A 17,662-nucleotide genomic window follows, 5' to 3' on the forward strand; every position below is an offset into this window, starting at 1 on the left:
CAGTGTGGGCCTGGCGCCATATTCGCCCAGAAGAGTGACGGACAGGAGAAAGTCATTGCGTACGCTAGCAAGTGCCTCTCAAAAGTCGAATAAAATTATTCGACGACCGATAAGAGTTGCCTCGCGATCATTTGGGCCACTTCGAAGTTTCGTCCATACCTGTATGGTCGTCCATTCAAGGTCTTAAACGATAATCATGCGCTATGCTGGCTGATCAATTTGACCCTTCCGGCCACCTTTCCCGATGGAGCTTACGTTTTCAAGAATTTGGCATTTCTGCAGCCTACAAGTCTAGCTACAAGCATTCCGTCGCAAAGTGCTTATCCCGAGTCGAGACCCTTTGACGCTCCCCCGAAAGGGAACCAAAGCGACCTCGTTCGAGCTTGTTTATTACAGGGAGCTCACGACAATGCTCGACGCGATGCTGTCGCATGTGACAAAAGAAGGCAATCTCGGTGCGTGCAGAGGAAGAGCATTTAAAGACCAGGAACGCGCCGATGCCCGACGCGACGCAGAGTCTGGCCGACCAAGTATGGACACCCCATCACGGACTGAGTGAAAAGCTCTTATGGCGGCCCTTCGACGAATCGGGCAAGTTGATACGAAGTTATCCCCGACGGCGCGACCACATCCCGGCGGCGCTGGGCGCGCCCAGAAATCGTCCTATTACGCGCGCTAAAGACTCTAGATGTTTTCATTTCTAATGTTTTTGTTTGCCTTTCTCTGTTTATTTTGGAAGCATCGAATCGATGACTATTTATGCGGGGAGTACTGCCACTAATAATCCAAATCTTTGTTCGATGCTTTTAAACAGTCACCGACATCACTGTGATTGCGGAGCACGTACCGACTGTGTGCCCTTTGTTCGTGTCCAGTATCGTGAAACGCACCTTTATCGCTTTCTTTGCAGAGCGAGATGCACCGAGATTGGGCTGGAATGATCGCAGGCAAGTACAAGTGTTTCCGTAATGTTTCAGAGTTTTCCAGTACCTTTTGGCTGGTTTGTCTAGATGTTTCTGCGGCCACTTTCAATTGAGCTCTGCCGATTGCAAGGGGCATTTGTAATTCAATGATAGCTGAGCGCGATTGCTGCTGTCGACGCCACCGAGTAGGTTACTTGTTTTAACAGCACAAGACAGCCTAATAAAGAGCTTATTTTCAGTGAAATCGAAGTCTGTTGGATTGTTGCCTATGACTTAGTCACTGCCGCGTTACAGTACGTAGGCAACAACTTTAATCCTGAGATGAAATATCTTAGACAGTCGCTGAATATCAGGCGGCCGCAAGCTCTTCTGCCTTAGAGCATTCGCATCACAGGCGACCGTCCTCAATTTACATCAGCTTTCGAATTGCGCAACAGCGCCTCCCACTGATCATTCGCGGTGATTGTTGGATGTGTGAAAGGCAGGTGTCAATATTCCAAAATGGAGTACGGTAGTATGGGTGACAGTGATCAAAATTTGTATGCTGGCGAGTGACTTTCTTGGCGTAGTCTGATGAGTTTAGAAGCGCGTACGAGCAGGCATTCGATTGTAGCCGACTCCTCTCTCAACATCGCCGCCACATGCCAAGAGGTTTGTTTTTGCCGCATGCGCTATTGCACTGCAGGTAACGCAGCTTATAACGGGCCGCAGAACTGCCGCGACAAGGATACTGGTACGAGGTCGCAAGGCGACAGGCAGTTCGCAGCAAAGACACCTGCCAGCGCAAACAGGTGTCGTGGCGAACGTTAGGCTCGAAAAAGACGCAGTAAAAGCAAGAAACTTTGAAGGGAAGCTAGAAGGCTAGAGTGCAACTTACAGGTAACTGCCGCTCTCCTGACAGCTCATGTGCGAATGCTACGAAAGAGTGAGGCCTACAAAAAGTTTCACTGAATACAAAGTGAACAGAGCTGAATCAACACATGCGCAAAGTACTTGGGATACCTGTACGTCAGGCGATTTTGCGATCGCTACACATGTGTGCGCATTAGCACTTCGCAGGCAGGCTCGCGAGGCATCGTTTGTGCTCGCGCGTGCGTAGCAATATCCTTTAGGGTCATTTGGGCACGCCTTAATGTTTCAGTTAATTCCAATGCTTGGGAACATATCCAGCAACAGTAAAGAGTCAGGTAGGGCGATGAGCTGAATGAGTTTTCCTGAACAGGGTGGCAGTGGCTGGTGCGTTTTATAAAGTGTTGGCGGATCAGTCGGAGGAACCTTTATTCTTGCACTGTATGAACATCGCCGATGAATTAATGCCGAGTTTTCCCGAACGAGTTCTGATAGCACTGGTTTGTCTAAACGCCCTGGTGCAATGGGTTGTAATAAAAACGCGCGGACGATGTCATGTTTCTCAACGATTATAACTTAAGCCTGTAACAGGCGTTTAAGTCAAACACTACAGTTTTTCACTGTTTCACTTTAAGATCATTATGCTTAGTAATCTGTGTAATATGAGATCATACTTCCTACTTTTTATCCCGTAAAGTCTCTAAAATCTAAAATTTATGTGAAAGAGATATGCAAGCAGTGTTTAGAGGAGTGTGAACATCCAATGAGGAATGAAGAATACAGCCGCTGTAAGATCCGCGCACGTTGTTATCCACTTCTGAGTCCTAACAGGCCATTACAAATTCATTTCTTGGATCCTTTCTACCCGTTATAACAAACAGCTGTAAACACAAAGAGTGTCTCATGATATTTATTACTAGTAAGATGTTAGCAATGAAATGCGATGCAGAAATAATCTGGCTGTTCTGCTTTTTGAAGCCAACATGCATTTTAGGTACCGCGGTGCAAGCAAAGGGTCCTGCACTGAGGACACCACCTTCCTGTATTTTCCCTCTCCCTTTCTCTTACCGAGAATAAACGTTTTTCAATCAAAAAAGCACGGCCTGTGGCACTGCCGGAGAGTCAGTCAGGAGGGAGAGCAGCAGGTTTAGACACGACCTATCCTCGATCAGCGGCAGCCGTTTCATTAGTTCTGCAACGAGCGCATGTAATATACTCCGATAGGATGGCGGAGCATTATGAGCGATTAAGGCTCACTCCGGGGTCAGCCTACATATCCCGAAAGTGTCAGAGCTCCGTCGCTTCTTGCGTTGCTCTGGCACGCGCGCGCGCGCGCTTCTGAGCGTTTAGCGGGACAGCCGAGAGGGAGACGGCGGAAGGGAACAACTGAGAGACCGTAAGAGCGAGAGCGGGAAACAACTGCCGCCTCGCGTTTGCCGCGTCTCATTGGCTGGCTTTCGCGGGAGGCGGAAGTGACGCGCGTCGCCTGGGAGTCTTCCGGTGCCTTCTAAAAGAGAGCTCCGCTGGCCGCATGGTGCAGCTGCTTGGCAGCGAGAGCTCTGTCGATCGTCACTCGCCGAGGGCGCAACACCACGAACGGAAAGCGAGTCTCGACTTTTCTCTGCGCGACGCGCGGAGGCGTGGTGCCTTTTAGCTTAGCGTTGCCGCCGCCGCTCGTTCGGTCGTTAGAAGGAGCTCAGTAGTAGCGTAAAGGGATAATTCGTTGACCTCGCTGCCCCCGAGCATCTGCAGAGGTCAAAGGGCTTCCGACGGGCCGAAAGCGACGCACCTTCTGCTGCCCATCGCCGCTTTGCATTCGGGAGTATTATCTAACTTTGTCATTTCGGCGCCTGTTTTTATGCAGGCTTGCTTGGACGGATTTGGCGAAGCGCTGGAAAGGGAAAACGCTGTTCTCTCGTAGAAAGCGAAAGCTCGCTACCGTCGGTGACGACGCTACAGAAGCATCAGCTGCACTCTAGTGTCAGCGCTTCACGAGGATCCGAAACATCCAACCCCAGACACAGGCAGCCTGCAAGTTTTCCCATCACCCGACCTACTAGCGCAAACAAAATCGCAGTACTTCTCAACTACTGTGTCAACAGAGATTGTCATCGAGGGATCTTCCTGAGTGACGTGCTTTTGGAGCTCGTGCGCGTGAGTGTCTTGTGGGGCGCAGCTCCTGGCCAGAGGTACTGCCTGCTTTCGTCAATGTGACAGCGCTCTCACTACAGCCGTCGTTTTGTTAAAGCGGCAGCATCGAACTTTGTTGGATGTCAATCGTGCCAATTGGAGGAAAGTGAGATGTAGCTTTGAACATCTGGGGAAGCCTCCACTTAAGAAGCGTAGAAGTCGGGCGAAAAAAAAGAACGCTTTTACTTTTCCGTTTGGCCCAGGACTCCAGAGAAAACACTCCTTATCAAGGCAGTATAGGACGATTAACAAGACTGACGACATCAGTCACGAACATTTATTACGCCTAAAGCATCAAGATGCCGTCTTAGCGACGCTTCGCACTCAACGAAGTTACAGAGTGCTCCTGCTCCAGATGTTACCGCCACCCCGGAACCTACAGCCGTTCTCGCCGGGCTTTAACAAGCTGAAGTAGCAGCGACTCGTGGCCGCCAGCATTGGCAAGCGGTGCCCACTGTGCCGATACTTCTCGCACGGATGTCCTCGGCTCCGCTCGGCGGACAGTAGCCACGGCTGGCGTTCTCAGCAGAGGCGTCGTGCACTCGCGCCTGGCTGCGGCGTCCGCGGCCGGCCCCAAACTGTCTCGGGGCGGCCTGTGCTGCGTGCACGAGGGGACCACCACCGACGACGAAGAGGCGGACGACGTGGCGTGGTCCGCGGGTCGGCGGCCGCCCCCGACGCAAGCCAAGGTGGCGCGCTTCCACGAGCTCCGGCGCCAGGCTTCGGCCTCGGCCAAGGCATCGCCTGAGCAGCGAAAGAGAGAGGCCTCGCCACCGCTATGCCACGTCGAGTTGCGAGGAAGGAAGGTGGTCAAGAAGTCCTCTCCAGACAACAAGGTGAGCTGAGGCAAACTTTATTTTTACACGCACCAAGTCACACTATACACTCGCAGGCTGCACTTGCGCACTCAGCATCGTTACCCAACCGCGCAAGCCAAACTGTTAGAAAGAAAAAACAATATAAAAAAATGAGCCAGGTCTCAAGGCGGCGTACGTAACCTCGCAGTTCGTTTACGTCGTCACCTACGTGTGCGACGCAAAATCATGCGTCAAGTGTCACAGAGATCAAATAAAACGTTCCGGGCGGGGAGGCAATCGTGCTCTTTTTTTTTTTTTTTGTGGTATGCATACCGTTGAGAATCTCGTCGGCTACAGGACAAAGAACACGCACTTTTGCGAAGCAAAAAAACAAACAAACAAACAAGGCAGCTGCTAGTCCAGTGTGAGCGTCATCATCACCGGCCCAGCAACGTTCAATGCAGTGAACACGCCTTTCACAGTGACCTCAAAGAACGAGCCCTTGTGCTTCCAGTGGTTTCCATATCCGTGCAAAATTTTCTAATGCAGTCTCTCAACCTTATACTCTGCAGCCCTGCTAAGTCAGATCTGTCAGATATAAGCGTCCTACAATTTCATAAAATGTAATTTAAAGACGCACACATGTGCGTTTTATTTTCGTTTGCAGGCAGCTGTGTTGACAAAAATATAAATTTAATTTCTTTTTTTTTTCTCCTGCGCGCAGTAAAACATCGAGTTCGCGAAAGCGTCACACATAGTGTGCAGTGACTCAGGAGCGTCTGTTTGAAGAGGTGCTAATGCTAACTTTCTGTTTATTTATAGCTCCATCAATCAGATGGCGCTGTGTTTAAGCGAGAGGCTGATTTTTTATTTAAACGTACGTACAACGAACCAAGCTGACACCCGTACCAATTGCCCGCGGCCTTTAATTTGCGCCAGTTTGATAACAAGAGCTCTGATAGCTGCCATGTATGTTCCTAGCTGCGTTTACTTTAACTGTTCATCAACTTGTTTATACGCCAGTGGGCACTGCTTTCTATAATTTTCGTGGAGAAAGAAGAAAGAAGCATACACTATTTTGAACAGCCATCTGTCCCTGCGTTAGAAGAAACTTTCCTTGGTGTACGTACGGAAGTGCACTTAGGCATCTTCTTGTAACAATAGCGTGCACTGTCATGGTCGACGCTCAGTATTTATTGCGCAGACAAGTGCTCTTAATGCTGATAATCAATCTGGACATTTCGGTCGCGTTCCTTTGACACACTGCATTTTCTCGAGGCCTGGAGACACACAGTAGTTTGGGCTGAGTTTAAATGGATCGAAGCAATTTCGTCTTCGTTCTGCGTTCACTGACAAAATTAATTTCTTAATGAACTTTTTGAAAATATCATCCAAGTATTGCACAGTAACCACAGGTGTAAACCGCTTAGCCTCCCCATCGGAAGCGGTCATATAATAAAAGAAATTCTGAAAGGAATGAAGTGCAACTAAAAATGTGAAAAATAAAAGGTGAAAAAGGCATCGCTAGAGTCTGCTAATAGTAACGGGACCAACCGCAAGATTTCTGCGTCCATTTTTTTTTTTTTTCTTGGGGAACTATATAGCCCCAGTGTTTGTATTGGCGGGTTAAACCACGAAATAGCGTTTTCAGCCTTCCGTATTTATTATTGGGCTCTGTTATTCCTTGTGTGTGCGTATGTGGGAATTCCGCCTGCACGAAGAAGGGGTGTATACTACCGCGTCTCAGGAACAAGTTCCCGAGCATGTCCATTTCTGTAGCGCCGCCGGGCAGCTCTTAACGACCCGAGGTAGCCGAGCGAAGAAACGCCATTTAGAAATAGATCATCCGTCAGCGGGGTGCGTGTTGTTTGTTCTGTGCTTTTACCGCTTCCTTCGAACCGATGCTGCAACTAGACGAGTGTCGCTCCGACTCAGCCATCCACGTGTCGTTGTTTTTAGCCCTTCTCTCTCTCTCTCCCATGTCTTGGACACGCTCGAGCGTTGTTTTGACGACCGCGACGACAGAGGTGGGAAAGGGCAGACGCAAAATTGAGGTCTCCCGAAAAGATTTCCGCTTCAGCCTTTGAGTGCTACAGTGCTAGACCATCTTTATTAGACTTATCGTCTCGTTATAAGACTTCTGTTTAATACGTGCCTTGAGTTTTTTTTTTTAATTAGGCAATTAAATTAAGAAATAAATTAAGAAATTAAGCAGCATGGCTGGTGGCATATGCTGAGAGCTCGAGTTTCGTTTTGCGCTTTGAGATGATGACATAATTTGCAAGTAAGGAGCTTCAGGGGTTCACTCATTTTCTTCAATCTTATTTTACGCCCCCCTCCCCCCCCTTTTTTTTTAGTTTTTGATCGCCATTATACGACAACAACTAAGCCGAGTAAAAGAAGATATTAAAAATAAGTTACAGCCTGAACTGTAGAAGCGCGCAAAACTATATTTGGATACAAATTAAGGTAGTGCTTCCTTACCGCCACTGGGCTAGATTAGCAGTAAATTAGAGGTCCTCCACCAGCTATTCAGTTATATTTATGAACAAAAAACTGAAGCATTCTTGTTGACGGATGTAGTACTCCGCCTGTCCTCAATATGCCTACAGACTTAAAACAGTACAAGAGATACATATTAACATGAGAATGCATTATATTTTAAGTATCAGTAAAGACGTGCATTCCGAAATATATACCGCCGCAAAATAACAGCAAGTTATAGCGGTAAGAAAGATAACGGTTAACTTTAGACTGCTCTGAAGTTGGTAATTATGTAAGCAAATGCTATAACCGAGGGCGGTCATTGGTATTCGTTGAGGCGATTCAGCTAAGCTCTTCTAGACATTTTTGTTCCCATCTTTGTAGCCACCTCCTTGCTTTTAAAGCAAATATGCGCTCTTTGCCGATAGCATTGCGCTGTTTTCAGAAATACTGGCTTGAGTGAGCTGATAGGTGAAATGCTGGCCTTCTTACAGGGGTCAGAGCTTCAGATTCGACCAGTGGTGCATTGTAGGAGTACCTGCTGAAGGGCTAGTTGGTTCATACTGACCAATGGAACGGCGCAAAGAGACAATCAGAGGAAAAGGCATTCTTTCTATCCCTCTTCTTTTCCTGTGATCGTCTCTTTGCGCCATTCGATCGGTCAGTGGTGCATGTTCTTTTTTTGTGTTTCCCGGATACTTCTGATGATCGGTGAAGATTTTTTGGGGCGAAGCTCTGTGAGAAACTGCTACACTCTGACAAGGTATATGACTGCAGCGTATAGTTCATCTAGCACACTGTCATCTTTCACGTTTAAAAAAAGAAAAAAAAAAGCATCTGGCACTCTTTAGAAGCGACGTCTCTCGAAACTTGGTCTCGTAGTAGTAGTAGTAAGTGGTTCTTTATTATATTAGAATAAAATAAAAATAATAAACGAAGGAAAAGAATTTTGCCTGCCCCGGTATCTGCTATCGAAATAAGCTGAAGCACCACCTGCACTGGGGTGGCGGAAATAAAGGGATAGTAAGGAAACAGGTAGGATAAATCAAAGAAGTGAGCGACAGGGAGAAAGGACAGTTTAGGTTAAAAGGTAAAGAAGTATAATACAATATTGTACATTCCACGTTTTGTATAGTCCCGTGCGTCTGTTTCGTTCGTGACTCTTCGTGCATCCTCAACGTATCGAGGGTTAACCGGTATGTATTGGTGTCCGGCTCGAAAGATTTTGTGCGACTCGTTCTTCGCGTCAGTAGCACCGACACCGCCTGCAATAAAAGGGGAAGCTTATTTCATCTCGCGTAGGTCCTATAGGCGGTGGATCTATAGAGAAGCAGCGGCGCGGGAGGCTTCTGTTTGGGTTATTGGCTTCGGTAGGTAGTCTATTTGTCAATCAGCCGTACGTTTTGTAATTCAAGTAAGACCGTTGCAACTTTGTAGCACACTTTGCCGTCGTTTTTCGTATAAGCCTCCGACGCCCACATATTAAGGCAGCCGCAGAAACAGTATGACGTCCATTTCCTTTCCTCCTTCTTCTTCTTGCTTCTCTAGACAACTCCTATCAGCCCTGCATATACCTAGAGAGAGAGAGAGAACGTGTGAATGGAACGAGAAAGAGAGTAACGTATCAACGTATGCAATGAGGCAACTGCTGTATAAGAGGGTGATCGAAAAGCTATAGTTCTGGGACCCGTCGCTCCTAGTAATAAAAGTAAGAGCGTCGAGACGCTGGTCGCCTGTTCGTCTTTTTCCCCCCTATTTAGTTACCTTTTATTTAGTTCGGCTCTTTACTGGAAACGAACAAAGAGCAGTTACTGAGTTGATTCCCTCGCTTAGCGGCATTGGCGTCTACTATGTCGCTGCTGATTTGACTTAGAAAAGGAAAAAGATTATTTCCTAACCTTTTATTCTGCTGTTTGTTCAAGACAGTTCCTAAGTCACTTGCATTCACAAATCCACAAATTACTGACATGAGTAATAAGGGCTCTTAATTATTATTAAGATTTATATCTAAATAATGTTTAGAATAAGTTGTTGATTCAAAGCGCAAACAAGGTGCCGTGTGGTTAATAGCAGCAAATTTTTAATTATTCATTCAAGAATTGAGTCGAGATGAATGCAGACGTATTTGTAATTTTGGCAAACAAATTAAAATGGCAAACATGCTGCAGGTGGTGGAAACTTCCGGAGCCCTTCACTACGGCTTCTCTCATAGCCTGAGTCGCTTTGGGACGTTAAGCGCTATAAACCAAAACAAGAACATGTGTTGCTCGAGTGTGAGAGAGCACGCAGAAGCGCTTATTGAAAGATGATGAGCAAATTAAATTGTAAGTGAGCCAAAAAGGACATATTAGAAAAGAGGCGAGCTTGAATATGAACGGTCGCAAAATTATACTGCTCTGCGAGTGGTCAAATCAGCAGCTAATTTTTATGTCTCGAGATTAATTTTGCCCAGACATTCTGATTTATGAAAACTGGACGCTTGGCCTAAAACTACATAAGAAAGGAAAGGGCCAAAGAAAAATTTTCATCCAAGTCTTGCGACGAAAAGGAACGAGACATCCTAAAATATTTTGATAGTAGAGGCCGACGTGAGCCAGTCCTGGAAGGCATGCGCCAAATCAAACAGCGCGTGTTGCGTAGGTGCCCATCTTTCTTAAGAATAGAGCCGCTTGGCTGTTGTTCTGTCCATCTTTCTGTCACAAAACTCAGATAAGAAGAAAAACCACCCCTCAAACTGCAGGGACACTGTACATTGTTCATGCGGCGCATGAAGGTTGACTAAGCATGCCGACGCCAATTGTACACCTCGCCGCACGAGATCTGAAAGCCTCCGGCACCTTCGGCAGCCAACACCACATCACGCAAACCACCACCACGCAAGCCAGTGCAGCGTTTGTTTGCGGCCTGAGGTGGAAACAAAATAAGACAACTTTTGCAGCTTCCCTCGCTATTTGCATGAATGCCAAGTCCGTCAGAAGTGAAGCAGGGAGAAGCCTGTAACTGATAGCGCCCTCTGTGCTCGGGGTTTTGCGCTGGCGTTTTGTCGATCCGAGCAAAGCCTTTGTTGGCAGGTGTGCGTTGAAGCGACGAAGCCGGGGTTTACTTGCCTCTCTCTGCAGTGCATGCGTTATCTTGCCGTCGGCATGCGTCCGGTTGTCGCAAACACCCTTGAAAATGGGCGCGCGAATAACTCTTCGGCGGTGAACTCAAACAAAGGAAATCTCTCAAATACATTCGCTCTCAGTCATTCGTTAAACATTCGTTTATGTATTCATCCCGTGTTCCTGCAGTGAGGAAAAATATGAGACCGAAAAGATCAGACTAAGGAACAAATGGGCGAAACGTTGGATAATGCATTAAGGAAAAAAAGAAAGAAAAAGAAGAAGAGAACCGCGCAGTTTGTGAGCGACTTATGATTATTATCGAATACAAAAATATGTGTTAAACTTCTTCGTAAAACTGTCGGATAAAGTTAAGTTGAACGTTTGTCTGGACGTGCAAGCTTATCCATTTAGTGGTGGCGCTTTGTCTGTGAGACTAGACTCACCGCTGAAAGCGGAACCATGTACCACTATCATCACAGATTTACAAAGCGCATGTACCTGAGGCCTTCTTGCGGTAGAAGAATAAATACGACGGCTCTGCGAATTTTCGTATAATCTCCATCGAAAAGGATTGACGCGATCCAGTGGACGCCTGAGCATTCTGGACAGCGTAGGTATATCCCGACGCCTATAGCCATCAGAGGTTTGGCTAACCGGGCTCCGAAAGATGTATATATACCTGAGGTGAAAGCACGTGGATTGCAACGCTTGACATCACGCAACTTTATGGACTCATCCGCAGAAACCTGATGAAATCACACAAAAATAAAGCATACATGAGAGCAACAGACAAAAGTCTATACTTTCAATCAACACTACTACTTGCCATATTCCCTACTCTTATCAATACAATGCACCACCCTAACCGCGGAGATTCAGCCACCATCGCATGGTATGAGCCTGCCAGCATAACACAGATCTAATATGCATTTCTATCCGTGCTTAGACCCGGGCCGCGTGACGGACATTAAAGCAGATGGCTCAGAATCTATGGCAACAGGTAAGGGGGGGGGGGGACTGTAACGGTGGATACCACCCACAACGATCACCTTAAAAATTTTCATCCAATAAAAGCTATCTCTATATTTAACGCTTTTTCTTCTGCGCTTGGGTCGACTGCAATTTAATAAAATAACGTGGAATATGGCAAGTACTCGTGTTGAACGAAAGTAAAGACTCGGTCGCTCTCAGTGGCACGCTATTGATAGCTGGCCGTGCGTGTACACATGTGCAAGAAACACGCACACACATCAGTGAGCGTCACAGATGACAACATACAATGCATTCAAACATTGCTGCCTTTCCCCTTGTGGTGTTAAAGACAGCAGAGACTAGACCGGAGGTCAGAAGGCCTCCTATAATCCTTAGGTCTCTCCCTGGATGGGCACTATACTATTTTTATAAAATATTGTCACTGAGTGCGTCCTTCTTTGTGATATCGCGATACTACTGAAACGGTATGAAATTCAGTACCCGATTTCTTTGCGAACACATGCACGCATGCAAAAGAAAATATCATGTTGCTATCAGTACGGGTCGGTCAGGGGGCTCTTCAGTTCTATTGTAGAAATTAGCTTAAAGGCACCAATGTTGCACAGTTGTTTATGTACCTGAGTCAAACATATTGCGCATCACAAGTAACACCTTTTTGATGCACACACAAAAAAGAAAAGAGACAACTTTTCATCATGATAGTTCCTAAAACATTCATAGATACTTTCTCTTCACTTTCACGTTTCTTTAAAGCATTCCTTGAAATGCAGTTCCACTCATCTTCGTGCGTGGTAAGCTCGCTGCCGTTAGCGTGGGAACTTTCTTCTTGACTCAAGGACGTCTTACGGCGCATGCATTCCTTCGTTTATTTATTTATGCTTTCATTGAAAATAACGGAACATACCTGTTGCAGGCAGGCAGTGGTTGTGTAGTGAATGATTTTGAGCTTCAGCCCTATGAATTCTACGGATATAATTGTGACGGGGACTGCGTCTGCGGAAGGATCGTCATGGCAGAGACCTGGCGGTTACATCCTTGGCCTCCGCCCTTACAGCTTGTCATTTTCTGTTTGCAGGCAGAATACTATGTTCCTCTAAAGAGTCTTTCGTTTTAATGCGGTGAGATTCACGACAACCACAAACTTTTGTAGCACAAAGTCACCGTATTATCCTCGCTCTCGTTTCGTCACTGCTTGTCTGCCCTTGTACCATTCATTGCGGACGCTTCACGGCTAACAATTCCTGGCTCAAGGACGGTGACGCAGGTTTCTCGGTGTTCCTGGCCACCTGAACTATGACGTCATTTCAATCAGTTTGAATTTATCTGCGCTGTACTCGACAGAAGTATTCAGAGCGCTTGCTGAAAATACGATCCATCAAAAGCCGTTATCTGTGACCACTATGTCTGCCCTCTGACCATGAAAGGAATAAAAGATTAGGACATCACTTCAACTTCGCCCTAAGAGTAGGCGCGACTGTGCCTTTAACAGCACCTTTTCGTTGCGCGCAATATTAAATATCTTCCTGTTGAAATTATTTTCAATTTCAAAAATGATTACTACTTTTACACCAGTACACATAGCAAACACACGCTATATTAAGTCTTACGCTCTACAAAGCTTTCACTAGGTGCTCCTTTAAAACGCTTGTTACCAACGGCTCTTCGTGGTCGTTGCGTGATACCCCTGTTATGCAGATGGCCTGGGTTCGAACCCCAAAAAATACAAATTAATTTAATTGAATTCCGTGTCTTTTCTGACACGTTTCTCTCGAATTGTCATTAAGGGTGACGCCATTTTGGCTTAACAAGCTGTATACAGTATAACGTAAAATAAATAGGGCCGCTGGTGCTTGCCAAGATCAGATTTATTTGCGAGAACACTGCCATCTCCGCAACCGATCTGTCCTTTTGTTTGAATGTCACTCTCTTGCTCGGTGCTTTGTCTCTTCCTCGTCAACTGCCATGCATGCGTGATAGATCCAGGATAGAGTATTAAATCAATTCAGAGTAGACTGCTGTCGCATTGCCTTCTTATAGCGCGTTAAGCTGTCCCAAAAGTTTACCATACTCTACCACTGAGGTCTCCAGTGATTGATTTCGCCGATCTTTGCCCGAAGCCCTACATTGATGTCGTAGCTTTAGACCGAGAGCGGAATGCAACACCACGGGATAGCGCATGTATTTCCCATTCGGCAAACTAAGCTAAATCGGCTGCATTTCTTTTCCACAACGCAATATTTGCCTTACTTATTGCGACTTCCAGGCAACGACTGTTCTCATTAGCTTTGAAAGAGTGCCACTTCTTCCTAGATATTTAAAACCTCGATAACGAGCCATGCGATAAGGAGGAAGTTTTCTGAAAACCCGTTCCAAACACTCCAGACCTCCGGGCTTAGTCATAATCACGACGTAGATGTGCTCTCTTCAGTTCTAAATAAGATTGGTTATAGGTGCACCAAATCCAGCCTTGCGAAGAATGGCCACAAATCGTGCAAGCTGCATCTTGTACGAAATACAAATATGGTGAGGATTAGAACTTTCTAAGAACGTGAAGGTGAAAGCCTAGCTTAACGTTTCGTTAAAATTTGCATATTTCATTCGCACTCTATGACATGCAACTCTACCAGTACGCACTTCATTCACCACATTACATGCCCCCCCTGGGGTGGCGCAGTGGTTACGGCGCTCGACTACAGTTCCCAAGAATGCGGGATCGAATCCCGGCCTCGGCGGCAGCTTTTCGATGGAATCGAAAAGCAAGGCGCCCGTGTGCTGTGCGATGTCAGCGCAGGTTAAATAACCCCAGTTAGTCGAAATTGCCGGAGTCCTCCCCTACGGCGTCTCTCATAGCCCGAGTCACTTTGGGACGTTAAACCCCACAAACTAAACCAAACATCTTACGGTTTTCCTCGCACGCGACTAGAGCCCAGTGCGTCGCCACCCATAGCGATGGGGAATGAAGCTCCGAGCCACGCGGCGACGTTCACAAAGCGGGCGAGTGCGCTGCGAGCATGCTGTCGCCGTTTCCAGAACGTCCTACAGGGGCGCCGCCGCTGACAGTTTCTCCATCTCATCGTTTGCACTCCGTCGCACTTTCTCAGAACCCTGCTCCAGCGATGCTGTTTCCCTTTTCTAGTGTACCCCGCTTTTCTGTAGTTCACAGCGCGACCTTCAATCCGAGATCTATGACTCTCTCCTCAAAAATGTGCCTAAACAATTTTACTGCGCCTTGCTCTCAACTAGCACGGCATTCAGTGCTTCGCTCACCAGTGCAGTTCGCTCATCGGTTCTCTGCAGTGAGCCGTAACATATCCTGTCTCAAAAGTATTTTTTGTAGCCCTGGAATATTTTATGGTTAAGGCGTTCGTGATCCGGCCGCTCATTCAAGAGGAAGGAATGGGCATGGGCAGGAGATGTATTGAGAAGAGAAGATAACCGATCGGTAGCTGGGGACAACAAACTAGATACCAAGGAAAGAAAAGCCTAGTAGGTATAGAAGAAGGAGGGCAGACACCAGTCCACCTTCACATCGAAGTTGATCCCCGACTGTCGCTGGCGTGCCAACATGGCGCTCAGTCTCTACCGCGCGCCATTCCAGTCTCATACCTCTTTTTCTTCTTCTTCGTTCAGCTTACAGATTCTTGCTGAATCTGCAACAGTAGGGGCTGGGTGGGAGGACGAGGTTAGGAAGTTTGTAGGATTTAAAATTGGAAGAATATTGGAGATGATTTCGCCCTGAAGTGGGTAGAGACGAGTTGATGATGATGCTCCGACTGCTTTCATGCGTCATCAGGAGTCGTGTCCAAGTTTTCTACCTGGTCTTTATCTATATACAAATTTCGGTTTTGCATCTATATCAGTTGCATATACCAGTAAAGTGATGTTCTTGAGCCCAGAGATTTTTCTTATCTCATGCTGGAAATGTGTTCACGCAATAGACGAACAAATATGGAAAACTGGGGTTGAAAGGTTGCAAGTGATGTAGTTCTCTATCGTAGGCAGTGAAAATAAGTGCGACAAAACCAAGCGGAAAAACAAATTAAAGCCCGTCCTCGGATAGATCGAAAATGCCATTGAACGGTGTTAAAACTTGTGGTCCGTTTTAAGGTAGCTTTTATGGCTGCGCGATAACAGTCGTCGCAGAAGTGCCACTAGATGTTGCCTCCTCATAACAGCGAAAGCGACAAATTTGTTCCGTGTCAGGATGATATGAGGTACCAGTTTAATCCTGAGCGTCTCAGCTTACCCTCCAAGAGCCTTTAGATCACAGGGGGGGAAGCCTGCACGCTCTGCCTAAGAGAACTCAGCGAAGGTAGGTAATGCTTTTAACGCTCCGCAGCGTTGGGAAAAAGCTGGGCTAGCCAAACTTTGATGGGGCCAGAAGCAACAAACACGGGCGACGGCGAAACCTCAAGAAAGCCGGCATATTACTGCTTCACTCACTCGCAAGGCTAATAACGAGCCTCGGACGCCCGATAAAAAAGTATACGTCAGTAATAAAACGACACCAAGCACCTTACATCAACATCTCCCTCCGACACCACGTCGCTGGAGTCTCAAAACCGTTTGTATTTTTTTCGTCGCTGTCTATGTGTCTGTGCGGGCATAAATATGCGCCGACGGAAGATGAAGCAAAAATGCTATTTATGCAGCACGTCACCCATTTCGCGGCTTGTTGTTTATTTTTATTTTTGCTGGCCGAGGATTGTGAGGTTTGACCCCCCCTCCTTAACATCCGTCTCTCTCTCTCAGGGATAGCGCTCTCGCAGCCACCTACGTTGGGTGCACGCGTCCCTCGCCACTTCGCGCCTCATTTTACCTCGCTGAATCCTAATAGTGCATCGCGCGTTATGGAGATATACACTTGCGCAAACATCCTGACCTTTCCAGGCCCTGCACAGCGTACCCTTTCGCTGTTTTGTTGTCCCTGCGGCCGCCGCATTTATCCGCTGGGAAGTTGTCTGCGTCTGTGTGATGTAAACTGCCCGTCTACACGCGGATATATAAGCTGGAACTTAGATGAAGTGCTCTAGCAGCTGCGGTGCCAGTACGGCGCAACGCTGCCCCAGCTGCCGGCGCGCTCTACGTGGAGCCTCGGAACAGCGAGCGAGTGATGCGTTGCACACACAGAGAAGCTGGAGTGCACTGCGTCGGAAACACTTTCAGAGCAACTTTTACCGGTTCCAGGCCACGCGTATCCATGATGCAGCGCCGGCTTTCAGGCCGAGCCCTATTAACACCGGTAACTATAAGTGGTGTTCTTCGTACTATCCAGTTGATAAACGAAAACTATCGTGGCTAACTACAGAAATGTGCTGTTATCATATGTCCCCGAAAGTGGCGGGTCTAGAGAATACACCCTGCAGAGCCGTCTGAGTCAGGTTGCCTGGAAGTTATTTCTGTAATGGAGGAAAAGGAGCACTATTGTAGACGTCGCTTCTTCTCCTGCTAGGAGGGTATTATCTGAAGCTCTTAATGTTGCCCCAGACACGTACCGAGTTGTAGTACGTGACTAAAATATGAGATCCATTTGCTCCAGAGAAAGGTGGGCTCGTGGCATACAACGCTGACAACCGTTTAAAGCGTTTTGTGTGTTATTAATTTTCCCGTCCTTGCAGTGCTGCGCTCTTCTTTTAGTTTATACGACACCGAGGAAAAACCTCTGAAGCATGCACTCCTTTACTCTCTGGGTCTGTTTTTTGTTTATATTGATATAAACGGGAAGCTGCATTCAGCTGAGAGCTCTTAACATCGGCACCTCTTAGTTATAAAATAGCTCTACATAAAGTACGGTACTTTCAAATCTCGTCGCATTCGTGAATGTTTTCGTTGCCTCTTCCAGCCCTAAGTATCAGTACCCGCTTCCTTGATATAAGAAAAGTCTCAAAGCGTATTAGGATTGCAGGTATTACGCGACACCGACATCAGCTGCGGACACTCGATGTTTCACACTCCATCTCGTTTCAACCCCTTCTCCCCCCCCCCCCCCCACACACACACACACATACACATGCCCCGCCAGGGTGGAGCAGTGGTTACGGCGCTCGACTAGTGTTTCCAAGGGTGTGGGATCATAACCTAGCCATTGCGGCCGCTTTTAGCTGGAGGCGAACAACAAGACGCCCGTGTGCTGTGCGATGCCAGTGCACGTTAAGAACCTTAGGTGGTCGAAACTTCCGGAGTCCTACACTACTGCGTCTCTCATAGACTGAGTCGCTTTGGGACGTTAAAGCTCCGCCCTTCGCCCCCTTCCCCCCCCCCCCTACACACACACACACACATTTCCTATTTCGCGGCCGGCCGCAGAGCACAGGCCAACTGC

General features: G+C 47.2%; 1 protein-coding gene across 1 annotated transcript in view; it reads left to right on the plus strand.

Annotated features, from left to right (window-relative positions):
- Positions 1 to 4,373: 4,373 nt before the first annotated feature.
- Positions 4,374 to 17,662, plus strand: part of LOC146197928 (phosrestin-2-like) — a 323,106-nt gene continuing 309,817 nt past the window's right edge. The window contains exon 1 of the mRNA XM_084593205.1: positions 4,374 to 4,798. The gene's annotated coding sequence lies outside the window, so the exon portion shown is untranslated. The remainder of the gene's footprint in view (positions 4,799 to 17,662) is intronic.

Source organism: Amblyomma maculatum, chromosome 2 (genome assembly GCF_055883805.1).
Source record: "Amblyomma maculatum isolate TAMU_Amacu chromosome 2, ASM5588380v1, whole genome shotgun sequence".
NCBI lineage: Eukaryota > Metazoa > Arthropoda > Arachnida > Ixodida > Ixodidae > Amblyomma > Amblyomma maculatum.